Source organism: Leuciscus leuciscus (genome assembly GCF_965113295.1).
Source record: "Leuciscus leuciscus genome assembly, chromosome: 14".
NCBI lineage: Eukaryota > Metazoa > Chordata > Actinopteri > Cypriniformes > Leuciscidae > Leuciscus > Leuciscus leuciscus.
In genome coordinates this window covers 26,100,178-26,114,004 of record NC_138738.1, presented here as the reverse complement: position 1 = coordinate 26,114,004, position 13,827 = coordinate 26,100,178, and the positions used below count along the sequence as shown (strand labels likewise).

The following is a 13,827-nucleotide window of genomic DNA, read 5'->3' as shown; positions in this document are numbered from 1 at the left end:
CTCTACCTGCAGACTGAGCTCGTGCGTCATCTTCGCGCCAGTTATTCAGCCAATAAAGTGTAGGCCTATGTATTTCATAGAAAATTGCATGTGAGCGGAGTGGAGCGGGAGCAAGCGGGCGGATCTTGGACAGAACGCAGAGCGGCATTTTTAAAAGGATGGAGCGTCGCCCTATTTCCCGCTCCAATTTCGCTCCGCGCACACCAAGATTCTGAAGCATGCTCAGTCAAGCCTGACTCAGTCTACTGTTGATGACTGCAAGATGGATTCTATTTTCAGTCAAAACTCGGCTCAATAATGGAGTTCAAAAAGTAGGCTACTTCAAAAAGGAAAATAAGAAGTCATACAGGTGTAAAACTAACTATTATGTGGTAGAAGAAAACGACATCGTTTCAGTCAGTAGGCCTAAAGATTAATTTTGGAATCTAAAAAGACACATCTCTCGAAAACATGCAGTGTGATATGTGAACACGCTGGGAAGAAAGCAAAAGGTTAGCAAATTGAATACGGTAACTTAAAGTGTAGCCTAAATTAAATACAGCGTAAAATGCAAACAATTGATACAAGCCCATTTAAATTTTAATCCTGCGCGCTGCGCACAAGTTCAGTTATAAGAATGTTGTCCTAATAGTTAATTTAGCCTAGGCCTACTTTTAAAACTTTTATGTATATTTATTTTATATTTTTGTTTATATAAATTTTATTTATATTATTAGGCCCATTTATTCGTTTTATTTTACAGCAGTTTGTGTGTACAATGGATATAAGCCCATTTAAATTTTAATCGTGCGCGTTGCACAAAAGTTAACTTATCAAAATTCTGGCATAATAGTAAATTTACTTTTAAAATTTTTATGTAGGCTATATTTTTGTTTATATAATTGTTATTCATATTATTAGGCCCATTTATTCGTTTAATTTTACAGGACTTTGTGTAGGCTATATTCCTTCTTACATAGGCCTAATTTGTCATTTGAAATAAAACATTTCTATGTGAAAAATGTTGTTGTTGCTCATTAGTTCTTTAGGAGGTAAGGCTGTGGTCTAAGCTACAGTGATATAGGCTACATGTAGATTTTTTTTGATATTTTGACGTAACTTACATCAAACATGTTTTGCTATTAAAGGGATAGTTCACTTTGAAATGAATTTTTGGTATGTTTTAGCTTACCTCAAGGGCATCCAAGATGTAGGTGTCTTTTTTTCCGCAGTAGTTTCAATTTTGATATTTTTAGGTCAAACCGTTCTTGTCTGTCAGTCATATAATAGGTCTATGGGCACCACCTCAAAGAGCATGCACAGAGTCCAAATTAAAACAATTCCCCGTCGTCCAAATTAAACAATTCCCCATCGTAGGGAATTGTTTAATTTGGACGACGGGGAATTGTTTTAATTTGGACTCTGTGCATGCTCTTTGAGACAAGTGACCATCGACCTGCATTATATGACTGACAGACAAGAACGGTTTGACCTAAAAATATCAAAATTGAAACTACTGCGGAAAAAAAGACACCTACATCTTGGATGCCCTTGAGGTAAGCTAAAACATACCAAAAATTCATTTCAAAGTGAACTATCCCTTTAATAGCAAAACATGTTTGATGTAAGTTACGTAGCCATATTATCACCGTTACTCTACTCGTGCCTTAAGGCCCCTTCCACACTACTGCGTTTTCGTTTAAAAACGGAGACCTTTTGTTCGTTTGCACCTCCCGTCCACACTAAAACGGCAAAAACAGAGACCCAAAACGGAGAAGTTTAGAAACGCTGCTGACCCGTTTTTCGTTTTGAATCTCCGGAGGGCGTTTTAGTCTGGACGGGTCAAAAACGGAGGACTTTAGAAACGATGACGTAGTAGAGGCTCACGCTCGGCTCTATGATTGGGTGTCATCAGTCATGGCGTATATCTTTGCTAGCAGCTGTTGTGCAAGTAAATTCTGCATTTTACAATGCTATAACTGCCTACATGCGCCGGAGGCAAGCTATTATTCGAGCGATCTGTGACAATTCCCATGTGCAGCGGCGGTACCGACCGTACATGGAGCGTCGGTTTTGGGTTAACCCGGGAAGAACCAGCGCATGGTGAGATCATTTTTATCAATAAAGTTGTGTTTACACCGGTACGCGCATGCCCAGTGTTGGTGAATGGTCACGTGATCCGCATTTTCAGTCGTTTTAATGTGGACGGAGATCAATTCTAATACGCAGCTAAAACGCTGGTGTGGACGGAGATCGTATTCGTTTTAATTCTACGTTTCTAAACGAAAACGCAGTAGTGTGGACGGGGCCTAAGGCTTGAATAAGCGTAGAGAGACATTTCCTCACCACTGGCTAAGGGAGGGGAAACAGCTGTAAATCTATATTTATGTTATGTGCACTAACAGCTTTAATGAGGAACTTTATTGAAAGGTCAATAACAGAAATAGTAGCAATAACACAACTATGCTACAAAAGAGAAAACTAAACCATTGTCATTTAGGCTAGTTGTTTTTAAGTACAACCAACTTCTCCAATAATTCAGGAGTTAATCCCCTTCTATGAGGGCGGTAGACCATGCCTGCAAAAGAAAGTCCAGTGAAGCCAGGTCCTTTCCAACACTATCTCACGACCAATTCGTACGAATTTGTACGAGTGATAAAAATGTGGCTAATTCGTATGACTTCTTCTCCTGTGTTCAAAACTCATTCACTTCTTGGAGGGAGCCCAGTCTACAGGGTGTCACGTGATTTTCGTGCATCTAACCTGGACATTGCCATTGCCAACATCAGACCGAAAATATGGCAAAATCATTTACTATGGTGATAAGCATATGGTGATTTTTCTTAAGTATTTAAGTATTTGAAATACTCTAAATACACTCCCTCAAAATATTTAGTTACAAACTACATTTTATTTTTTCCACACCTGCAAAATACAAATTACAAAATACACTAAAGTAATTAAATACGTATTTAAAATACATTTAATTGAAATACTGCCCATGTCTGTTCCTGCAGTTCCTGGACGTCAATGTTGAATTTACTGTCGAATTTGAACCACTGAATTTGTGGAAGCGAATTTGCAAAGCGAAATAAAATGGACCGAAAATTGCCTGTTGAATATTATTGGTTGTATTTTTAAACAGTTTGAATATTTTGGAAGTGAAATATGAAAGGTGAATATGGATTATTGAATTTTTAATAATGAAAAGGTGTTTGAAATGTTTTTAATTGAAATATTCACAGCTTAAATATTCAACCATGTTGAATTTCAGCCCATAAAAATGTAAGCACTAAAAATACAATGCATTAAAATGCAAGCATGGTTAATGCAATGCCTATTTTTTTTCAAGTAGTGCAATTGACCTTTCGCCGGCCCCTCCCCCAAAACGGCCATTGTCCAATCACACATCATAGCAACCGTTACTATGTGAGCAGGTCCGACAAACACTATCAAGATGGTGAAGCGTGCGCCCATGGCGTTTGTAAATCGGACACTAGAGACCCCGAGAGATTGTCTGGAGGAGTTGTGTTCTTTCCATTCCCAAAGCCAAAAACACAAACAGTGTGGACGGCCCCACTCCCAGTTAAATGTGTTTAACATTACGAAGCATAAACGTCTGCTGGCTGTGGTATCGATGGCTAACGTTACTTAATTATTATTTTATTTTTTTCTGATCTGAAAAACTATCCTATCTGTAACTCAAAAAAACATAATATTGTCTGAACCGCGATTTTTATGATCCGTTGCCCCACTAATAAATATTATGGTCTCAACCGCGATTTTTGTGATCCGTTGCCCCCCTAATAAATATTATGGTAAGTGCATTATGAAAGACAATCAAGGAAAGTTATTTAGATGCAAATTAAAGCTATGTCTGGTTAAACAGTTATTGTGTGATTTCGTTTATTGTGCTTTGTCAACTTGAAGCATGAATTTGAGAAAGAAAATCATTTTTGGAAGAAAATGCACCACATACATACTTTTGTCAATGAAGTTATAGCTAAAAGATTGTAAAAGCTTTCATTTCTCCCTGCCTAATTGTAGTTGAAAAGTCAAATTAAGCTTGATTAATGATATAGTGACTGATCAAATAAACTACAGCATCGGGAATATAACCCCCATGTGTTTTGCAGCATTTAAAATTTCAGTCATTGTGTTATGCGAAAAAACACACATACGAAATTATTGCTGACAGCACTTTTATTTTCAGAGAGTTTTTTCTTTCACACAAAAACACAACAGTAACGTTAAGTGTCTTTCAATGTTTTTAAACACTTGATTCCTCGTTCTTTGTCATTTCACAAATGATGTGTGAACACCGGTAAGCATTAGCCTCGATAGAGACGTAGATAGTAGTCGTGTCTCCTTCATTGCGTATTTTTATATTTTGAATATATCCCTCCACTGCACTCTGTAACCCCTTTTGCCTCGATCTGGAGGATATCGCGGAGGTATTGCTCCAAAAATGGTCACTGACACGCACGGGTATACCTCTTTCCGTCATGGCAATCTGTCGCGCTGGTCGTGTTTGACCATTTGTTTGTCGGACGTAGCAACAGTAACTAAGGGGGGTGGGGCTCGGCGAAAGGTCAATTCAACAGGCTTTTTATTTCAAAAACATTTGACATTATTCTACTTCCATATAATTCTCTCAAATTGGAAAAACAAAACAAACGTTTGTAATGGTTGGTGTGTAGTTACCACATTTGTATGTCATGTGGTATGACCTAAAAAAAAAAAGAATATTAAAGTTATTTCTACAAATATATATTTTTATTATAAATTTCATAGTGACCTTTTTTGGGAAGCTAGATTGTTTTGTTTAGGTGGCCATCTGTGTCTGTAAATTTTGACTGAATTTGAAAATATCATGTGATGCGTCCAAATATCATGTGGTCCAACCACTGCAGACTGTTCCATGATAGATATATGTCCTAGATTGGCAGTTTTTGTGCTTTAATGTTAAATTGACGGTTTATATACAAAAAGTACTTTAGTATCATTTGGAATAGATTTTTATGCAATTTGGGATTTTTTTTTTATATTTCAGACAGTTTTTGTTTACTCTTTGTACAATATGAGAAAAATGCAAAAAAAAAAAATTGTAATTTCAGTTTAGTAATTATGCATTTATTAGTAATGTATTTATTATTGCCTATTTATTTATTTAAAACTATTTTAATCTATTTTACCAGATGCCACTGCCAAGCGAAAAAATTCTGACCCCTGCAGCAAGAGCAGAGCACCTTGATAGGAGAAGAGTGAAATATTATTACAGTTTAAAATATCTGTTTTATATGTGAATATATAGTAAAGTGTCATTACCTATCGTCCCATTACCTATCGAAACCCTCGTTCCCGGAGGGAGGGAACGGAGACGTACAGTATGTCGTGGTGACCGACGAATAGGAATCTCGCTAGAGAGGCCAATCTACTTCGAGTGAAACTAAAGCAAGCCAATACACATTGGCGTGCAATCATTTGCATCAGCTCTGCAGTCTCGCAGCGCGGGTATAATAAGCAGCTGGTGATGATTGCACTTCAGCTTTTTGCTTCGGAGCAAAGCACTTCGATGCTCTCTACTAGAGTGACTTCAAAAAAGACAAGCTTTTCTAGACCTCTCCATCTTCGGTGCGGGCGTGACAGCACAGCAGTGCGAGCGGTCTAGCAGCAGAGAAACAGTGCACAGACAGGTGCACATTCCTGTCTGTGTTCGCGGTGGCCGTTCCCCTGCGTGCTTCAGCAACAGTGAGAGAAGTCCCTAAAAGAGCTTACACAGATAGAACGCGTCTTTTTAAAGATGACATTCTATCTGTGTGTTTCTGGATGTGGTCGTTACCTGGGATCACGGGATGGTCACAATCGCTGCCTCGTGTGTCTGGGCATTGAACACGCTGAGGCAGCTTTTGTGGGTGAGTCATGTACCCATTGTGGGAAGATGACCATCGCGGAGCTACGGTCGAGACTCTTGTTCCTGCAAAGGGGCAGAGTCCCCGTGCCTCTGCCTCGATCCAATCCCCCTCAGAGGGTTGCTTCGGGCAGTGACATGGGAGACCTTAGGATTACTGTGAGTGCATCTCCTTCGGGGAACCAACCCCCTAGGAGCTCTCACCCCTCTCACGCTCCGCAGCCAGTTGAGCCACCATTGGAGAAAGCTGGACCATCCTCGAGGTGTGTACCGGTTGTCTCCTTTGGTGCTCCCCGCGAAGACCAGATGTCGATCGCTGCATCGGAGGGGGGGTCAGACTTCTCCGCGGATGACGACTCGGCGCCGCTACCTCCTTCGGGTGTGTCAGCGGTGCCCGAGACGGACCCGGAGATGATGGCCATGCTTTCCCGGGCCACCAACAGGGTAGGGCTCGTGTGGAACCCTCCACCGTGTCCCGAACCCTCGAGGTTGGATGATTGGTATCTCGGGGTGGCGCGTGCTGGTTCTCAGCAACCCACCCCAGTGCCTTTCTTCCCAGAAGTGCATGAGGAGCTTACGGGGACATGGACGGCACCTTTTACTGCCAGAAACCGTTCCGGTGGCTCCTCCTCCCTCACCACCCTTGATGGCGGGGCGGCTAAGGGATACACGCGTATCCCGCCAATGGAACTGTGCCCTAACTCCACTTGGCGCGGAGAACCATGTCTTCCTTCCCGGGCCTGTAAGTACTCGTCGGATTTAACCGGCAAGGCTTACAAGGCCTGTGGGGAAGCTGCCTCTGTCGTGCACGCCATGGCGTTGCTGCAGGTCCATCAGGTCAAGGCACTGAAGGTCCTGCACGAGGGTGGTCATGATCCCCAAGTTCTCCAGGAACTTCGTATCGCGACGGACCTCGCGCTTCGTGCAATGAAGGTGACCGTGCGGTTGGTGGGTCGTGCGATGTCCACCTTGGTGGTCCAGGAACGCCATCTCTGGCTGTGTCTGGCCGACATGAGGGAGATCGACAAGCTCCTTAACTCCCCGTGTCCCAGACTGCTTTCCTTCTTGCAGCAAGGGTTGGAGCGAAGGCTGTCTCCCACCACCCTCAAAGTACATGCCACTATTTCAGCATATCATGACCACATACAGTAGATGGCAAAACAGTTGGAAAGCACGACCTGGTCGTCAGGTTCCTTAGGGGGGCGAGACGTTTAAATCCTCCTCATCCCCCCTCCATTCCTGTGGTGAATTTGGCCCTTTTCTTTAATGTTTTACTTCTTTTTTATATATATATATATATATATATATATATATATATATATATACTACATATCCCACAATTCCAAGCAAACTACACTATTAAATCTACTACACTACATTACCCATACACCCCCTGGTTAAGGTCTACGAGTAGGCCTTACTTCCTTCCTTTGTTCCTTTTGCATTGGTGAGGTGTGGGTGTTTGAATGGAGACCCAACCATGTCCTTTTAGTCCTTTCCTTAAGATGCGTTAAGTAAGTTTGTTTTTGCCAATTGTATTGTTTGAATTTATTTATTTGAATTGTTTGGATTGAGTATATATATGTTATGTTTACTGATGAATTATATGAGTTTGATTTCCTTTATTGTATCGTTTGTAGTGACTTAAAATCATCTTGTACATCCAATTCATCCTGTCAATCTGTTAACATCTGTCCATTTACCACGTGTGAATCTGCTCCATGTGAATCCATGAACTTCATGCCATGTGAATTACCCAAGACTTAAGCATCTTGAACTGAAAATAAAAGAGAGCAAAGGACTGGTATTTGTCAAGTTTATACAACTCCGACGAACTTTGGATATATTTAACATCTGATATCCAACAAATGGTCCTTCGAGCCGGAGGTAGAAATTTGGTGGAATGGATTACCATGCAAGACCTGCAATCCGGCACAGCCTAAGAAGGAGAAGACCTCCTGCCCGTTTTGCTGACTGTATGGTGAGAGAACATGCTCCTTCTCCCCCTTCCTCACCAACACTATTTGTAAGTGATCATCACCTAACCCAGTATGGAAATCCCTCTTCTTTAAGACCTGCACCATGCTCATCTGCTCATCGTGAAAAGTCTCAACATGATTTACTTGATATGGATGTTAACCCTCTGGGGTCTGAGCTGTTTTCTGGCCCTGGAGGTGTTCTGACATCCTCTGACATTTGTGCTTATTTCTGTTACTTGTAACATTTTCATGGCTAAAGTCTGATTACACTGTATTTAGCACAAACTCTGCTACAATAATATATCAGCAGCATGAATGTAAAAGTTTGTAGTTTTGAGATAATGACATTTATGCATGGTTTGTGAAAATACAAAAATGAAACCCATACTGATTATTTCTTCACAAGACTTTTGAAAATTGTATCACGTAGCCTAGAATATTTGCTCCAAAACTATGTGAAAATCATCCTGACTGCTCATTCAGAAGACAATATATTGATTTAAAATTTGTAAGACGTGTTTTCTGTAAGAAAGCTTTATGCGAAGAGGCGTGATCACATCATATGTATGGCTTTCACACCTGAGAAAGACAAAGACCCACTCCTAATGCCCTATTAGGAGCTATCAGGCCCTATCATTCTGAGCAACCTTGCACAAAGAATGAGGAGATTTAAAAAAGAATGGCTTTTAGATTGTTTGGATTTATTTACAACACAACATAATCCAAAGATACACAACAAATGACAAAAAAGCACATTATTGAAAACAATGATCCAAAGACAGAAACCTTTGTGCCATTCCTAAAAACATTGTACATACCTTTCATTTCCAAGGTGTTTGATTTTCACTTTACCATGTTCATGTACAGAGACTCATGTGAATGTTGAAGTCAGCAGGACTCATCCGTGGGGCATCTGGTCCCTGTAAAAAAAACGAAAACAACAAAAAACCTTGTGAACATACATACTGATATCAAGACGAACTATAGGGCTGCACGATTTTGGGAATAGATTTTAGATTTTTCTGGTTAAAATTGCTTTTTAAAATTCACAGAATACACACACAAATGTATAATGAACACCAGGTTTGTTGTGCCTTGTAGGCATAGGCTACGTGCAGTGCTGCATAAAATAATAATAGCAATAGCCTATAGCAGCCTATAAATCTTCCAAAAGATTTCAGTAACAACTACGTTAGAGAAAAATATATTGATTATCATATGTTTCTTCAAATGTTTCCATTCGTTATGATGATATGAAATGAGATTAGAGTAAAAACATGAAGCCTTTGTTTGGTGCGTTTTGCTTTTCAAACCCACAGCGCGCTCCAAAATATGATACATTCAAATGCAGAGCGCGCTCCAAAATATGATACATTCAATCGCAGAGCGCACTCCAAAATATGATACATGAAACGCACGGCGCGCTCCAAAATATGAAACATTATGGTTACCATATTATACATATGAGCAGATATCCACAAACACAGTATAGTAAACACGGGTCTAAATATTATAATATTCACCTTATATCTAGCAACAGTTCAACTGCAATGTGAAGTTTATGCAACAATAACATAAACTAATAATTAAGAATTTCTTACCTTACATCTTTCTTGTCTTCAAATCGCGTTCTTCTTCTTCTGAGGTAAATCCAATGTAAGCTCACGGCGTGTCTTCCAAACTCGACGAAAAGCAGAGACTTGTGAAGTTTTTTGGTGCTTTGTTTTTGAGGTAACGAGCGCGTTCGCGTTCCATGTGGAGATTTGCATGTCAATCTCTTTTGCGCGCGTGGGCGTGCTTAAAAATAATGAGCAAGGGTTTGAGATACTGGACATCTTGTTGGTTTTATACATAATACTTAAACAGAGAACATTTGTTTTCAGTTTGAATCCGATCTTCTAAAAGTACACACTTAAATGTTTATAAAGGTATATGGCTCATAAATGTGTGAATAGTATTCGCTGAGTTTTGTTTCAGTTTATAGACGTGCTCAAGAAAAAAAAGTTCACCGCGACGGAGAGGCAGAAAGCACACCCTGTTTATTTTCTTTATTTTACAAAAGCACAATGTTTTGATTTGATTGTAAGCGGACACATACAAAAGTAGAAATATCACAGATTCTTTTTTCATATTTCTTTTTTCTGTATGACCATAAATGGCGGAGTAATTTAAGTTTATTGTGCTACTATGTGAAGAAAATCCAGCAAAACGCGGGGGCGCGTTTGCCGACCTCAGAGGGTTAAACAAGAAATACTTGGACTTAAGGGTATACTTGGTGAGATGATGTCTAGAATGTCACAGTTAGTAGTTTCTTCTAAACATTCTGAATTTTCTGAGTCTTTTGATGATGCTTCTGATGATGATGAAAATGCCTTTGCTAATACATCTATTGTTCAAGAATTGTGTGCATGTATTAAGAAAGCTGAACAGAAATCTATTTGTGAGAGAGTAATTCCTCAACTGTTCCTTCATTGCTTCCATTGAGTAGGCCTAGTTCTTTGTCTCTTCCTCCTTCCTCACTGTTACGTAGTCCACCCCAACATATGCACACACATGATATAACATCACAACTACAATCAAGTAGTATGTTACAACCTTCTATTGTTCCATTGGTTCCTGAGCCTTCTACTGGTCATTCCCCTCAAGTGCAAACACCACCAGTGTTGGTACAACCACCTGGTTCACCACAGCCTGGTTTTCCATGTAGCCCTTTTTCCCCTTACATGGTTCATACTCAGTTATCCTCACAAGTAACATCAGCACAATTACCACCTCAGCCTCGGTATGCTGTTTCCCAGTATTCACACCTATTAGGACCAGCTTCTAGCTTTGGTGATTCCTCATGTATCCTCAGCTAATGTAGGTCCTCATATTCAATCACAGTCTGTAGGTCAGATAGGGAATCATGTTGTACAACATCCTGCCCCGTACATTCAACCAATTGTTCCCACTACTCAAACAACGGAAATTCCATTTCCTCATCCTTATCCATACTCCCAGCCATATTATGCTTCATATCCTTTTCCTTACTATCCTACTTCTCGTGTTCAGGGACCTTCCTTTCCTTTCTTGGTGAATGACGACCCCCAAGAATTTGCAATGCTGCAGTTAGCCTTGACAAATTTGTTGTCACCCCATGAGCCAGAACATTACAAATTCCAAACCTGCTGGATCATTTAAAATTTTCTCCAGCTCATGATCTAGCTCTAGCTTATGCTAACGATTCTAGGCCTTACAGTATGGCTCTTTTGGCATTACAGCAGAAATATGGGCAACCTCATCAACTAGTTTTGAGAGAAATCAAAGCCATTCTAGCTCTCCCCAGGGTGAGTCCAGGTGACAGCAGAGCCTTTAGTAGCTTCGCACTAAAGGTTCGAGCTTTGGTTGGCATGCTCCAATCTTTGGGCCAAGACCAAGTTAAATCCGAATTATCCTGCGCTTCTCATGTACAGCAACTACTCAGTAAACTACCCACAGAGCATGTGACCAACTTTGCCCGTTATGCCCGTACGATCTTAAAGGGTCAAAGCTACAACCTGATTAACTTTTCCACCTGGCTCCAAGAAGAGGCTGAGTGTCAAGCAATGGCTGATCAGGTTAGTGACTTTCCAAAACCACTCCTGAGTAAACCTCAACCAAAGTCCTACGTTAACACTCGAACAGTCTTGTACGGAGTCAACGGTAATTCTGTAGTGCCAAAATCCATAAATAAGAAACCCCAGAATTTGAGAGATGGAGAATGGAGTTCCAAGTATTCATGCGCATATTGTTCCAGTAGAGATCATTTCATTGGCCTGTGCCCCTCTTTTAGATCTCTAGAAGACACCAGGAAGGATGCATGGATTAGAGAGAACAAAAGATGCTGGAGATGTGGGCTTAACCATCTAGCTGTCAGCTGTGACTTGAAAAAACCCTGTCCACAGTGCAAAGGCAGACATCTTGGTGTCCTTCATGGAGTCAATTGTCATGATCAGGATAACGGTCAATTCTATCTTAGTTGCCTTGGAGGTTCTGGCAATGTACTGCTTAAAGTTCTCCATTATAAAGGCAGATCCTTGCAAACCTATGCCATCCTGGATGATGGATCAGAACGTACCATGTTGCTACCTCAAGCATCTGATTATTTGGGCTTCAATGGGGTAACTGAGTCCCTAATTGTTAGAACCGTACGTCAAGATACTCTTGCACTTGAAGGCTATTCTGTAACCTTTAAAATATCCTCCATGGCCAATCCAGAAAAGAAGTATTCCATTTCCAATGCCTTTTCTGCTGTCAGATTGGGACTGGCAGAACAGACTTATCCTGTTGAGATCTTGCAGAGACGTTTCAGACATCTTTGAGACTTACCCCTTCCCTTAGGCTGGGTACTTCAAGGCCCAATGCCGATTCCTAACACTGATGAGATGCAGTGTCTTTTTACCATCACTAATCCACTAGAAGAACTTCGCCATGATGTGGAGAAATTATGGAAAGTAGACATCCTTCCTTTCAGAAATGAGAAAGTCATTACCAGGTCCAAGCAGGACCAAGAAGCTATGGACTTGTAGGCCTCCAAGTCTAAAAGAGTTTATGTGGATGGTGTGCAAAGATATGCCACTCCGTTATTGCGTGCTGCCTCCGCCACGAGGTTACGAGCCTCACCAAATGCACTTATGTCTTCTCTCAGATGTATCGAGCGACGCCTTCAAAGAGATCCTAAAACTGCTGCTGTGTATGACCAAGAAATTGCTTAGTTGGAGGAGTCCGGTTATGTTTCCAAAGTGGAACTTTCTCATGACTCATCTAATGAATCATGGTATATGCCTCATCATATTGTGGAGCATAATGGGAAAAAAAAGAATAGTCTTCAATTGCTCCTATCAATATAAAGGTGTGTCACTTAACAGTCAACTTCTTCCTGGTCCACAACTGGGCCCTTCCTTACTTGGTGTCTTACTCCGGTTTCGTCAGCGCCCAGTGGCAATTAGTGGGGACATAAAATCCATGTTCCATCAAGTAAGGCTACTACCAGAAGACCGTTCTCTTGTACGCTTCCTGTGGCGCAATATGCAGAGGTCAAATCCACCTGACATCTACGAATGGCAAGTTCTGCCCTTTGGCACAGTATGTAGTCCATGTTGCGCAACATATGCTCTACAAAGGCATGTCCATGATCACCAAGAAGGATATGAAGATATGGTGAATTCTGTACTTCAGTCATTCTATGTGGACAATTGTTCAGAGAGTTTCCCAAATGTGCAAACTGCTAAGAACTTCCTAGACCGAATGCGTTCTTTACTGATGAGTGGAGGATTTGAAATCAGACAGTGGGCAAGTAACCTACCTGATGTTGTCAGACATCTTCCTCCTGAAGCCAGGTCTGAGAGTGCTGAACTGTGGATCAATCAAGACCGTTTGGATCCTAAAGAAGGAGCTCTGGGTCTGAGCTGGCACTGTCCTTCTGATTCATTAGGGTATCGATCCCGAACTGTGTAATATAAAACAACAACCCTGCGCAATATATATAAAGTCCTCGCCAGTCAGAATGACCCATTGGGTTACATAACCCCCTTTTTACAACGCGAGCTAAAGTCATCATACAACAATGCTGGATGAAGTCCCGGGGCTGGGATGATCCCCTTATGCCAGATCCTATTCAACAGGCCTGGAAGGCTTGGGAAACCGAGCTCCCTGACCTGTTATTGATACAGCTTCCTCGTTGTTATTTAACTTTACCTTCCAACCAAATCACATCCAGAGAGTTGCATACTTTTTGCGACACCATTTTTTGAGAGCGCATATGGGTCAGTAGCCTATTTGCGAATGGAAACTGACAAGGGTGTGGTACATTCATCATGGCAAGATCTCGAGTTGCCCCCAAAAGGCAAATATCCATCCCTCGTCTTGAAATTTGCGCTGCTCTAACAGGTTCACAGCTTTGTAAACTCCTGCAGAATGAATTGACTCATCCTTTGACAA

The 13,827-nt window shown here is 41.0% G+C and overlaps 1 long non-coding RNA gene across 1 annotated transcript in view; it reads left to right on the top strand.

Moving 5' to 3' along the window:
• Window positions 1-1,649: 1,649 nt before the first annotated feature.
• Window positions 1,650-13,827, top strand: part of LOC309474494 — a 255,496-nt gene continuing 243,318 nt past the window's right edge. Inside the window, exon 1 of the long non-coding RNA XR_014197328.1 lies at window positions 1,650-1,714. This is a non-coding gene — a long non-coding RNA (uncharacterized lncRNA). The remainder of the gene's footprint in view (window positions 1,715-13,827) is intronic.